The sequence below is a fragment of the Talpa europaea genome (genome assembly GCF_964194135.1).
Source record: "Talpa europaea genome assembly, chromosome: 5".
In the NCBI taxonomy this organism is placed as follows: domain Eukaryota; kingdom Metazoa; phylum Chordata; class Mammalia; order Eulipotyphla; family Talpidae; genus Talpa; species Talpa europaea.
This window is the reverse complement of record NC_140071.1, coordinates 26,182,442-26,196,604: the sequence shown is the minus strand read 5'-3', so window position 1 is coordinate 26,196,604 and position 14,163 is coordinate 26,182,442.

Below are 14,163 nucleotides of genomic sequence, written 5' to 3'. Positions count from 1 at the left end.
GGGGAGAGATACCATCTTAGTGTTTTTATCTGTTTATGTTTATTTGTTATTTCCCACCTCAACTATGTATTAGGTGCCTAATTTTGCCCAATTATCTTTTGTTTGAATCGTTTTTCAAAGGGGAAAATATTTATTTCAGGGAGATTATCTCTTGTTCCATGAAAGAGGAAAAAACAGGTTCAAATCAGGGAGACTTCATCAAAGAGACTTGTAATCCCTATTGTGTCTGTGTATTCTTCCCATCACTTTAGAGAATGTGATAAATATCTCTTTGAATCACTTACTTTTTCAGGCTCTAGCAATTTAAATGCAGTGAAAAAACAGGATATTCAGATACAGTAATTTACTACATTGAGTTGCTTTTTAATGGTAAGAACCACTTATGGTTCTTTTTAAAATGTCCCTTTTTGCTACAAGTAGATTATTTTTTTCTATAATTTTATATTATAGCATTATGTTTTCTGGAAAAAATTAAATATCATAGGTTATTCTTTGACCCCACAAGTTTCATGGAACCCAAGGAATGAATAATTGCAAAAGGAAAAAAAGCCTTTAAAGTGTCACTCAGCACATTTTCCAGTCAGCGCTAGCTACATTCTCTTGCAAAAAGATTTATTATTTTAGAGTTTTTGATGAGTAACTGGTTTACAACAACATAAAACTAATTTTTTATGATTGTTTAGTTACCAAAAATTAAAAATAATAATATTTAAATTGTTATTTTATTGTCCTGATCTTTATAGCAAATGTCCATAAGGTTATAATTTAATATTCATCAATTGGTCAATTATTCCTTTCCTTTCTATATTATTCCTATTCCTTTCTATATTTCTTCTATCAGAACAAGAAGAGTGATAAAAGTCATGATTTGGAACTAAATGCTTCATTAACTCTATTTTTTCATAATTTCAAACATTAGGAGACTTTGTTAAGAGAGAAATATTACATGTTTTAAAGAATAGCATTACCTGGAAAGTAGATACATATTAAACACCTTAATTTTAATTAAACTTAACATTTATAATATCTGGTACTTTTTCCATTTTCTAATGAGCATCTGTATACGTTTAAATTTTTACAAAGCATTTGTAGTAAAGGTACGGTATTAACGGAATATCAATAAGGTTATAATACAGTCTTTTGAAATATATTTCAGCTTTAGCTGATTTTTGGATATAACTTTTGTTTTAGTAACTATGTTTTAAAACATAGCAACTATGTTCTATTTTCTTTACCAGTCCATATTTTACCTTTTAAAATACTGTTTAAATTTTCAGGACTTGAATGTTGTAAAGAACTGGTAATTTTTAAGTAACAGCTAAGTGTTGTTGGGGTGGAAAAATTTTCCTTTGCAGTTCAACTTCTTTTGATTGGAAAATAACAGGAGAAAAACATTTAATTTTTATGTATGGAAGCACCATTGGTTCAAAATCACTGTCAGGTAATGTAAACTTATACAACCTCCAAAAGTTTGGAAAGAATCAGGGGAATTAGGAAGAACAAAGGAAAAGAATGCAGGGAGTTGTGGAGAAAAAACAAGTTGCTGTATTGGGTAGGTAAGTTTCTTAGAAAGATATTTTTAGAGACCTTTGCTTCCAGGTACAGGCCTCCTTTATAATGTAAATTTAGGCAGTGGAAGGAAGGTAAAGAGATCTTCCTGAATCTGCTGGATTTCGATTGTCTTTAGCTCAAAATAATCCTCATGTCTAAGTAATACATTCTGGGAGCATGTATTCTGCTCCCCCTTAATATGTACATCCCCTTGAATGCATGAAAGGAACCAAGAAAAGTGGGTAATCTCCAAAATGGTGCAAAGACACCATTAAAATAACATTTTCAGTTAAAGACAAAGGATGGGGGGAGAGGGGAAAAGAAGTAAAGAGAGGTTAGCAGGACCTAGGAAAGCACAATAAACAAGAGTAGCCTTCTTATGCAGATTTGAATTGCTGCCTTCTCCACAGAGAAAATATAAAGGGATTTGGTCATTTCCCTCTTTCTGCAGGGGAGACAGATACATATCCCTTCCCCCTTACAAATAGATATTTCCCTTAGCATTGTAAACATTTTTTATAATTGCATGACTTTTACTGTTTTCAGAGCCTTTCCTATGTCTGCTATTTCTTAAAAATGACCAGCCGAAAATATTTTTATACCAAAGAGATGTATTTTGGAGTGGCAAATTCTGTTCCTGTTCAGTATGATTGAATGCATTCTATGACACCTTCATCAGTGTTTTCCTTCCATGTTCTGTGATTTTCATCAGTTGCTGAGACAGTCTAGGCACACTCAGAGCTTTATTTATCTCACAAGGGCAACTGATCTGTCAGTGACTGTTTTTATCCATTGCGTTATTGATGGAGGCTGAGAGTAGAACATTTAGAATGGAGGTGTTACAAGACCAGAAGTTCGAGGTGGAGTAAAAATGATTAACCTGGTTGCTAAACCAGCTACAGAAATGCAAAATTCCTAGGCCCCAACTGCTAGGCAAGTTTCAGACTGCAATAGAGAGTATTAGAGGTTTAGACCAGAGGTGGGAATATGGAGATTGAGGGTCATTGTAGATAATCACCAGTCCTTTCAGGATCAACCTCGTCACACCCTAGAAGTAATTAACAATAGATAACATTTCACCAAAGGAATGAACTCCTCTCCAAAAGAACGCTGGCAAGACACAGGTCTCCCACCCGCCTGCCTCTATACAGGTGACTGTTAACAAACCTGTCCCTTTTAGAGGCAGCTCTTTCTGCCCACTTGTGTCTGTGCAAGCATCCTCCCCTCCCCTCCCCTCCCCTCTCCTCCCCTCCCCTCTCCTCCCCTCCCCTCCCCTCCCCTCCCCTCCCCTCTCCTCCCCTCCCCTCCCCTCCCCTCTCCTACCCTTCCCTTTCTTTTAATAGAATAAACCTGCTCTTTTGGAGATAACTAAACATCTCTGCCTCATGGGGAAACTTGCCATGTGCCACTGAAAGGGGAGCTCTGGGGAAACTTTTCTCAGAGGTAAGCCAAGGACCCTGTTCACTGACTCCAACATGTCATCAAAACATGTCTACCAAGACTGACTTTCTGCCCTTCCTGCCCTTTCTCCACCAGACACTCAAACTGCAAGAAAAACGTAGCCAAAATTTCTCTTGGTGCATCATTTTCACTCTAGGGCTACCAATTTTAAATCTCATTACACCAGAATTGCAATTATATTATGGAACATAATGCAATATTCTTTTTATTTATTTATTTTTGCATAGAAGAGCTGGGGTTAGTAGGCCAGAGGTGGGGGTGGTGGTGAGAGAATTCACCAGAGACAGAGTGGGGAGTAGAGCAGACAGATTTACTGAAATGCACTGCTAAGGGGTGCAGTAGGCAAGAGGAGAGGTCTGCTGCGCCATGTGGGTTAGCTCTGCAGCCAGGGAACAGAACGAATTTAGGCCTTTGAGGTGATAACGCTGAGACTTAACCCCTAGGCCACCAAAGAGGCCCTACAATGCAAAATTCTTATCATCTTTTAGATCAAGCAAGACTAAAATATTTCAAGGTTATAGAAGACTTTAGATTCTTCACAAGTTTACTCTCTAATTTAGGGTGCCCAAGGAGGAAAGGGTGAGAAGCATTGATTTAATATGCAGAAATATGCAATCTTTTCACCTCCAGATATGGTAGTTCATATGCACACTAATATCTTCAGTGAGTTCTCCTCATCCAAATTTTTCTCTCTTTGAACAACCCAGGTCTCTGAAGCCAGGCCTTTTAAACAAGAGACTTGGAACAGTAGAAAAATATTCCATTGAAATCCAGATTGAGTACTGAATATTTCCAGTTATGGGGTCAGTCCCACAAAAAAGTCAGATAGACTTTTCTCAATAGATGCAGAGGAGAGCTCTAATCACCTTGTTAGGGGAACTAGAGGTTAATCAAGGCCCCAATCAGCCTTGGGAGGTCTACTGCCCTTTTTTTTTTTTTTTTTTTTAAGGAATGCAGGTTATTTTGCAAGAGAATAGTGAGGGCTCTGAAGACTCCTGGAGCTTCTGTTCTTGCCCTAGCCTTTCTCCTTACCTAATTGAAAGAGAGATCCAATGTGTCCTGAACTTCTGCCCTGTTTTATGATGTAGAAGAATGTAGTTTAAGAAGATCCTTCAGTTCTAGGTTTAACAGTAAACGTGTTCTCTTTATCCCAGAATCTCATCTTCACTTTGAGTAAGGTGAAGTCACTTCCCTCTTGCTTGCCCCGGGACATCTCCCGTTCTCTTTCCTTGATGTCCCTGGTCCTAAAATACAGCATAAATATTTCTGGTACTCTCAGTTATTCTTTAGTATTAACGACCATGTAAATTCTCCACACATATGTTATTAAGATGATTGTTTTACCTCTGCTGACCCACTGATCCCATTTTGAGTACTTGTCCAGTCAGAAAAGAACCTAGGAGGTAATGGATGATTTCTTTTGATTCCTGACAAAGGATATTACATGACTGAGGCACATGTAAGTAAGTAGTAACAGGGGCTTGCTTCCCAGGTGGCCCAGGGGTTAAAGATATAGCACTATCAAGCTATCACCAGCTGTTACAGGACAGGGAGAGGGCAGCCCAAACCCCACAAACCTGCCTATTCTAAATGGGTTCTGCCATCCACCGCATCAACACAAAACATATGAGACTTTAATGGGAAGGAACTTCAATACAACTAGGAAACAATATAGGAAAGGCAAAGAATCTAGTTTCTAAATCAAGCACCCAAAGTTACCCGTCCCCTCGTGGGTAAAACTCCATCCAAATGGGATCAGCCCGGAGCAAGGCCCCAAAGCCTGCCACAAGTCTAAAGCATCTTCCGGTGGGGACCCACAGAAAAGGGTCAGAAACAACCAGACAAGCCCGGACGGAAAACAGCAAAATCAAAATCAAGATAAAAGCAGCCATTGTCACCTCCCCACGGGTCTCACCCAGTCCACAACCAAAAGATAAGCGCAGTTTCTTCACATGTCTCTAGGCTCCATGCACCTCCTCCAGGTCTCCTTCTGGCTCCATCCTGCTTCCTTCCTCAGTCTCCTCTGCAGCTTCTTCTCTCCCTGCTCAGCTCCACCCTCCCTTGGGTGGGGCAGGGAACCTGGAACCTCCCCCTTTCCTGGGGACCACCCTGTTACACAGCTACTGCAACATGAGTTCTATCCTGGGCCAGAGAACTAACCCACATGGCACAGCAGACCTCTCCTGTCTCACCCACTGCTCCCCTTTGCAGTGGATTTCAGTGGATCCGCCTGTTCTGCTCCCCACTCTGTCTCTGGTGAATGCTCTCAACCCCTGCACCTCTGGCCTATACCCCAGTTCTTGTATATATAAATGAATAAATCTTTTTTTTTTTTTAACGAAAGTAATACCATAATTTTGTGGGTCTTTAAAAATTTTTAAAAGACATGAAAATGTTTCCTACTTCTAAATATGGTTATTTGTGTATAGAACTAAGGTTAGTTGAGGCCTTGGAAAATAAGGGGCTCTCCCTTTTTCCAAAATTCTTTACTCAATCTCTAAACAAAGATGTGATCACTGTTCTTACTAATGACCTTAAAGAATTAAAAAATAAAAAAACTGCAGCTTGGGAGTCATTCAGTGAAAGTATTCCCTCTACATGAGAAACTCACTTTTTTAGCTTTAGAGCAAAAATGAAATTAACCCCCTCTTGTCATGCATAGACCTCTTTCTCTTTTCTCAACAACCCAGGCACAGAAAATTCCATGTCTCTCTGTTCCTTGTGCCTCCTCCAGATCTCCTTGCTCCCCCATCCTCCTATCTTCCTTTTCCAATCTCCTCTTCAGCTTCTCCTCCTCCCTGCTCAGCTCCACCTTTCCTTGGGTGGGACAGGGAACATGGAACCTCCCCTTTTCCTGGGCCCACCCTGATACAATTTCATGATTTTTTCAACTGAAGAATGCAGAAGATAGTCCCTTTACTTATCTCAGGCTACACAGCCACATATGTATTATGCTTGAAATACGTATTTATTTTTGTCACTTTTTTTTGTCTCAGTCACCATTTGAGATAATTTCCTTCAAAGGTTTTTATAAAAAAAAGTAATCTTTACATTCCATATTCCTACTCCATAAAGTAATAGATTATTTGCAAATCAAGTCTGCATAATCACTTCCTTTGAAAGATGACTTTCAGGGGCCTTTCTGGTGGTGCAAGGGGTTAAGATGCAGCACTCTGAAGCTATCCGCAGCTTCTGCAGCACAAGTTCCATCCCGGACCCCTCATGGCACAGCAGATCTCTCCTGTCTTGGCTGCTGCTCCCCTCAGCAGTGTGTTTCAGTCAGTCTTCCTGTTCTGTTGCCTACTCTGTCTCTGGTGAGTCCTCTCACCCCCTGCATCTCTGGCCTGTACCCCAATTCTTATATGCATAAATAAATAAATCGTTACAAAAAAAAGAAAAGAAAGATGCCTTTCAGAACTGTAACCACTCTTTTGAGGAGAAATATACCTAACTACATCTTAATTCTCAGTATAATTGCACAACTTCAGCATGTCTTCCTTGGTTATTCTTACTCCTTTCTTTCTGCTTCATATTCTCCTGGAGTTAGTTACCCAAACTGAATTTCTGCTGGGGAAACTGTATGCTCATTTTCTGCATAATCTCTTGAGGTTAAAGGCTTTAAGGATCTTTGTACATAATGGAAGAGTAGAGTCCTTTACTACAGTTGTCTTAATCCTTGAGATGTTTTGTGTGTCATGAATGCGGAAGCCATCTAAGGCTTCCTGAGACAGGATCTGCAAGATATTTGTTTCTCAGTGATTTTATTGGGTAATTCATTGACTAGATGAAGCTAATAATTACTAAATAAGCACATACTAAATAAATTTTCTGTAACTATATTTTAAAGCTGATGGTGTCTTTTGGTTATATCTAACCAATATGTGATAGATAACATTCTAGACTGAAAAAGGCACACTGCAGCATAAGTTTGATCCCCTGCCAGGGAGGTGACCCACATGGCATAGCAGACCTCTCCTATCTCACCCACTACTCCTCTCACCAGTGTGTTTCAGTAGATGCACCTGTTCTGCTCCCCACTCTGTCTCTTGTGAATCCTCTCACCCCCCCACATACCTCTGGCCTGTACCCCAGTTCTTATATGCATAAATAAATAAATCTTTTTTTAAAAAAATCTTGACAAGGAAGAAGAGAAGCCAAGACTCTTCCAGCAGTAAGAAATGTAAAAATGATGGATAGGGAGACTTTTAACTAGAGAGAAGAGTTAATTTTAACTAGACACTATGTTTTTCTTTAATTATCAGGGCAGTGGGGACTCAAGGACAAGAAGAGAACTTTTAAAATAAAGAAATGCATCATCTTTCACACATCTTAAGTAATGCTGGGTGCATTTCAACTCATATTACAACATTTTGGAGAACTGTTTTTACTATAAGGTAACCTAGCAATTGTTAATCATACTGATGAAGTCATTGTTCATCTCATTGTATTTAGATAAAATTCTGTAGAAGTTAAGGCAGTTATTTCTTGAACCCTCCAGAAGCTTATCACCTAAAGTCAGGATGGCATGACCCTTGTTATAAATGGGAACAAGGATTCTTGGAAGATAGCAGCTTTATAACTAATTTAGTTTCAGACAATGTGTGGTTGATAATGCGTTGCTTTTAGAATGGCTTTTCTCCAAGCTGTTTTCATTTTTGTGTTGTGCTCACTAGGCTCTACCTCACTTCTCTGTCTTCATTTTTGATGTTACCCTCTCTAAAACATCTTCATCCTTTTTTTCTGATGCCTGATTCTGTCCATACTTAATGAACTGATGTAACTCCTATTCTGGCCATAAACTGTTCCTGCACTTGGTGAATTTAAATAAAACACATTGTGTATTTCATTTTAAATGGCTTAGCTCCTAATGATATACTCTTTGTATTATTTTCCAGTTGTTTTCTTCCTGTCTTATCTTACTAGTGAACTCGAACTCTACTCAAGGGAAGAAACTTTTATTTCTCTTACATACCTGATTCATTCAGCCAAGTTCTGGGCTTGAGATTAACTCTCAAAAATACTTGTTGGGCCTCCCCTGGTGGCACAGTGGTTGAACGCTGGGCTGAGAAGCTGCCCGCAGCCTCTGCAGTGCCTGTTCTACCCCGGCCGCTGGCGAGGGTCCTACATGGCATGGCAAACCTTTCCTGCCGCCCGCTGCTCCCCTCAGCAGTGTATTTCATCAGACTGCCTGTTCTGCTCCCCGCTCTGTCTCTGGTGAATTCTCTCACCCTCCTGCGCTTCTGACTGTACCTAGCGCTTGCATAAATAAATAAATCTTAAAAAAAAAAAATACTTGTTACTTGAATTGAATCAATGATCCATGATGATTCAATAAAGTAGTCAAATGTAATTATTTTAATGTAGTCATACTCTGTTAGCACAGGGATGCATTTATAGAAAGGGGAGTGCTAAATGTAAATAGATAATTATGTTCAATTACATTCTATGCATTGAATTGTTGATTTTGATTCCATTCTCTTTGAATATCTTGAGTCAAAAAAAGATCCTGGTCTTCTGTTCTTCTAACCACTGCTCAAAACCTTTGGTAATTTCTTCTCAGCTGCAGTGAGATCAAAGATAATCCCCATCTATAAATGACTGCTATCTGCCAGTTTTTCTTCAGCTAATTCCTGGAAGTTGCTCATTCTTTGTAAGCATTGCCACATGCAAAATGATTCATGCTTGGCACTTTTGGAGAACATCTTTACCAATGGCAATAGACTGAAATTGTTCACCAAAAGATGGGGTAAAGGCACATTACCACTTTTTTTCCCTTCACTTTTACCATGCTCAAGTAAAGAAGTAGATTATGTCCCCGCACTTGGAGGCAAACCCAGTGTGGTATATGATGTATTACTAATTGACTCATCAAGAAAATAAAATGCCACCAAAGGAGTATTCTGTATGTTTCACACACACACGCACGCGTGCATGCACGCGCGCACACACACAGAGTTGTAGTTCAAAATTCTTCAGAAATCTCAGCACTATGATATGTCAGTGCTATTTATTCTGGGGAATCATCTCTAGCACATTCTAAGATAATAGTAATCTCTGAATAAGATTGGAGCCTCTGTTCTGATTTAGGATGGTCTTACTCAACCTTAAGTTTATCGTTTGTTTGTTATCATTTAACATTTAACATTTGAATCATTTTAACCTTTAATGCTGTCAGACATGTGACTTTTTCTCTTCCTGCTATGTAAGTGAACACAAGCAAACAGTACATCCAAAATGTGCATATGGGCCTCCCCGGTGGCACAGGAGGTTGAGTGCAGTGCTGTGAAGCTATCCGTAGCCTCTGCAGTGAGGGTTCGATCCCGGCCACCAGGGAGATACCTGCATGGCATGGCAGACCTATCGTGTTTCATCCGCTGCTTCCCTCAGCAGTGTATTTCTGTCAGTCTGCCTGTTCTGCTCCCCACTCTGTCTCTGGTGAATCCTCTCACCCTCCTGCATATTTGGCCTGTACCCCTGTTCTTGTATGCATGAATAAATAAATCTTAAAAAAAAAAACAAGAAGATCTGATACTATATGTGCTCATTGTAGCTCTAAGGTTAGCCTTTTTGCTGGAAAGAATTATGCACTAGGTATATGTGTGCCTGAAGAGAGATTTACATATATGTTCATTACTATATCTCTTTGTGTGTACACATTCATATGTATATATACAAATCATATATACAAATATATATATATTCACACCAATACTTTCAATTCCATTCTATACCATAACACACATTATATGTACAAATTAGAATACATTAGAATATTATTTCAGATATTTAAGACATTATTTATAATGTTAAAATATTGGAAACAACCTAAATGTCTACAAATACACTAAATTATACCACAGCTATACAATTTATTTTTATTTTTTGTGTGTAGAAGAACTGGGATTTATGTCAGAGGTGTGGGAGGTGAGAGGATTCACCAGACGCAGAGTGGGGAGCAGAAAAGGCAGATTGACTGAAATATACTGCTCGGGGGAGCAGTGGGTGAGAAAGGAGAGGTCTACTGTGCCATATGTGGGTTAGCTCCCTGGACAGGGATCGAACTCATGCTGCAGTGACTGTGAATAGCTTCATAGTGCTGCGTCTTAACCCCTTACACCACCAGGGAGGCCCCTAGATGGGATGTTTTGTTAGCTTAAAAAAGTAGTGCATTCTGAATCTAGAATTTTCTCCCTGATTATGCAAAGGAAATAAAACAGTGCTCATAGTAAACTTATTTCAAAAACAACTGAAAAAATTCCTACTTTCAGACAAACTGGTACTACAGTTCTTGAGATAAGTCTGGACAGAGGGTAGTAGAATAGATGATTTTATCCCTAAAACTATAGTGTGCAAATATAATAAGTAGCCTCAAGAAACTTGGTTTTCAACAGCTGGGACTACATCAAATTAAAGAGCTTTTTTTTTTTTTATTTTTTTTTTATTTTTTATAGAGGCATGTTTTCTTTCTTTCTTTATTTGTTTGTTTGTTTGTTTTGTTTATACATGCACTGGGTACAGTCAGAAGCGCGGGAGGGTGAGAGAATTCACCAGAGCCAGAGCGGGGAGCAGAGCAGGCAGAAGGACCGAGGTACACTGCTGAGGGGAGCAGCGGGCGGCAGGAGAGGTCTGCACGCCATGTGGGACCCTCCTCCGGTGGCCGGGAAGCAGCCGGGGATCGAACCGGCGCCGCAGAGGCCGCGGGCAGCTTCGCAACCCATCGCTCAACCGCTGCGCCACCGGGGAGGCCCAAATTAAAGAGCTTTTGCACAGCAAAAGAGACAATAACAAAAACAAAGAGAAACCCCACCAACTGGGAGAACATTTTTGCACCCAACACTAATGATAAAGGACTGATCACAAAAATCTGCAAAGAGCTGATGAGACTCAACAACAACAAAGAAAATAATCCAGTCAAAAAATGGGCAGAAGAGCTTAAAAGAAACTTCTCTGAAGAGGAAATGCAAATGGCCAACAGGCATATGAAAAAATGTTCAACATCACTTGTCATCAGGGAAATGCAAATCAAAACTACCATGAGATACCATCTTACACCAGTGAGAATGGCACATATTAAAAGAACTAGCAACAACAAATGTTGGTGAGGGTGTGGAGAAAAAGGAACTCTTCTGCACTGTTGGTGGGAGTGCAAACTGGTCCAACCACTGTGGAAAGCTGTGTGGAGATTTCTGGACCTACTAAACATAGAGCTTCCATATGATCCAGCAATTCCACTCCTAGGTATTTACCCAAAGGACACAGAAACATCAATTCCAAAGAACACCTGCACCCCTATGTTTATAGCAGCACTGTTTACAATAGCTAAGCTTTGGAAACAACCCAAATGCCCAAAAATAGATGACTGGATCAAGAAGATGTGGTACATATATACCATGGAATATTACTCAGCATTCAAAAAAGATAAACACATGCAATTTGCAGCAACATGGATGGCGCTGGAAGGGATCATGCTCAGCGAAATAAGCCAAAAAGAAAAAGAAAAATACCGGATGGTCTCACTCATAGCAGGAATCTAGAAAACTTAAATAAGGGACCAGTAAAATGAATAACTATAAGAAAGTGAAAATCAAAATCAACAAAAAACTATGAACCAGAGACACTTTTAGGGGGGCGGGGGCGGGAGGGGAGGGATTGGGGTCAGAATGGGGGGGCTGCAATTGTATGGGGAATATAACAATAAAATTTATAAAAAAAAAAAGAAATTAGAGATAGGCTCCACCCCAAGTCCAAATTGCTACTAGATGATAGCAAAGCAGGCACTTAAGAGAATCTCTGTCCTGTGTAGCCAGCGGTTAGTCTAGCACTAGATGGTTCCCAGGGATCCCATGAGAGGGAATGCAATGGCAGGAGCTGACAGGGTCAGGGGAAGGCACTGGGGACACATCTCTTATGGGTAGATGGCAGGGGTTGACCTTGAGATTTCCAGCTGAAAACTGGCTGGCACAGTGCAAAGGGCATTACTCAGAAGATGCAGGATGGTCATATTTCTGATAAGCTGTTTTCTGTCAAAGTTAATGGACTCAATGGGGTGGAAGAAATCTCCATCATTTTGCAGAATATGAACACTGCTCCAGGGGTCTCATGCTTTGAACCTCAAGGCACTTTAGAAACTATGTGGTCCAAATAAATTTTCTAATTCTATACAATAAAAAAAAAAAAGAAAGAAACTTGGTTTTCAGTGGAAGCTCCTTATCTTTGCTCATAATTCCCAACCTGAGAGCATGAAATGGCTGTATTTACTGAATTAAGTATAAAAGAATAAATGCACATTTTGATGTATTTAGGTAAGCACCCACAGTTTAGCAGCAGAGTCAGGTAAAAGTTTTCCTAATGCTATGACATGAGGCAGACAACTGGGAAACAGTGATATCAGGCTGTGGTAGAGAAATGATTCTTTCCCTGAATATTTTTCCCCTTCTTTTTCCTATGTGAATTAAAGAAATAAGAAATCTTAGATAATTTCTGCGTTAGTCAGGATTCTGGAAGGAAAAGATTAATCCACCAGAGATGGCATGATGGAAAGAAGGATGGAGAACGGATGTGGAGTAGAGGCACCAACAGAATAGTCAACACACTTGGCCTTGTTTGCATTCAGATCCTTGGGCAAATCCCAAGGTAGAGCAAAATGTGTAGCTGTATTTCTAAAGAGATAAACTACTAGTTATCTTGTTCTGACTAAATCCCAAGTAACTTTAGTGATCATGGGGACCATAAGTGAATTATGGTGGAGTTTTAAGAAAGGATTCTCTCTTTTTTAAAAATAATATATATATATATTTTAATAATTTTTCTGTTGACATGAACTACAGTTTTTTAAGATTTATTTATTTATTTATTTATTTATTTATTTATTTATTTATTTATTTATTATTTATACAAGCACTGGGTACAGTCAGAAGCACGGGAGGGAGAGAGAATTCACCAGAGCCAGAGCGGGGAGCAGAGCAGGCAGAAGGACCGAAGTACACTGCTGAGGGTAGCAGCGGGTGGCAGGAGAGGTCTGCACACCATGTGGGACCCTCCTCTGGTGGCCGGGGAGCAGCCAGGAATCGAACCGGTGCTGCAGAGGTGCGGGCAGCTTCGCAACCCAGTGCTTAACCACTGCACCACTGGGGAGGTCCTAAAAATAATATTTTTATTGAGTATACATTGGTTTACATCACTGTTTGTGTTTTAGAGGTGTAGGACCTCCCCTCCCCCCTTTGGGTGTTGTCCCTCTGGGTACAATTCATTATATATTCATCTGTATCTTTGTCAGGTATGTTGCACATCATATCATGAGATGTATAATTAATATTCCATATGACCAACAAAGTGCTTGCATAAATTCTCAAGTTTCCCTCCCCTCACCCAGAGGAATTAAATGAACAAATTAAAATCTGAAAAAAAATGTATGCCTTTGACTTCAAAGGAAAAGGCTAAGATAAGATTGTGGGATTTTGTGAAAGATGATCTTAATGAGAAAAGAAATTTAACTCCTTCTTCCACACTCTGAAAGGGATAGTTGCAATTTTAAAGCTGTAATTTGTGAAAATCATTTCAATTGATTAAAGAAAATTAGCATTCAGATGGTGGGGTCTAATTTTCTACTTAGTCCCTAAGTGAAAAATAAAGCATATTTATTTGGGGTGTGAAAAAATTTTTTTAAAAAGAAATAATTTGCTCTTATCAGAAAGAATGAGGGTGTATAAATATATTTGCCAAAAAGTTGCAAATGTTTCATTTCCAAACATTTCATTTCATTTCAATGTTACACTTTCAGGAAGTATAACAAGTAAAACTAAATATGACTGTGTACAGATAAAACAGTTTTATACTAATAATTCTCTTTTCCAGCGTCACTTTACACCAAAAAAAGAAAAAAAAACTTAACTTCTGTGCTACTAGAAATTGGCAGCTCACCAATAAAAACATGTGATAACATTTATTAATTGCCTCAAGACTGTTTGTGTTAATAGCCAGGTGGGACCAAAATTATTCTCTCTTTGGATAAAGTTCTTACATGAATTTGGTTCTTCTTGTTCTTTTAATTTGATGCCAAATACTTTTAGTACAAAAGTGGTAAAGGACTGGCATTTTTATCCTTTTCCTGGTTTGGGAATCTCTTAGTGATGCAAAAGAAATGTACATTGG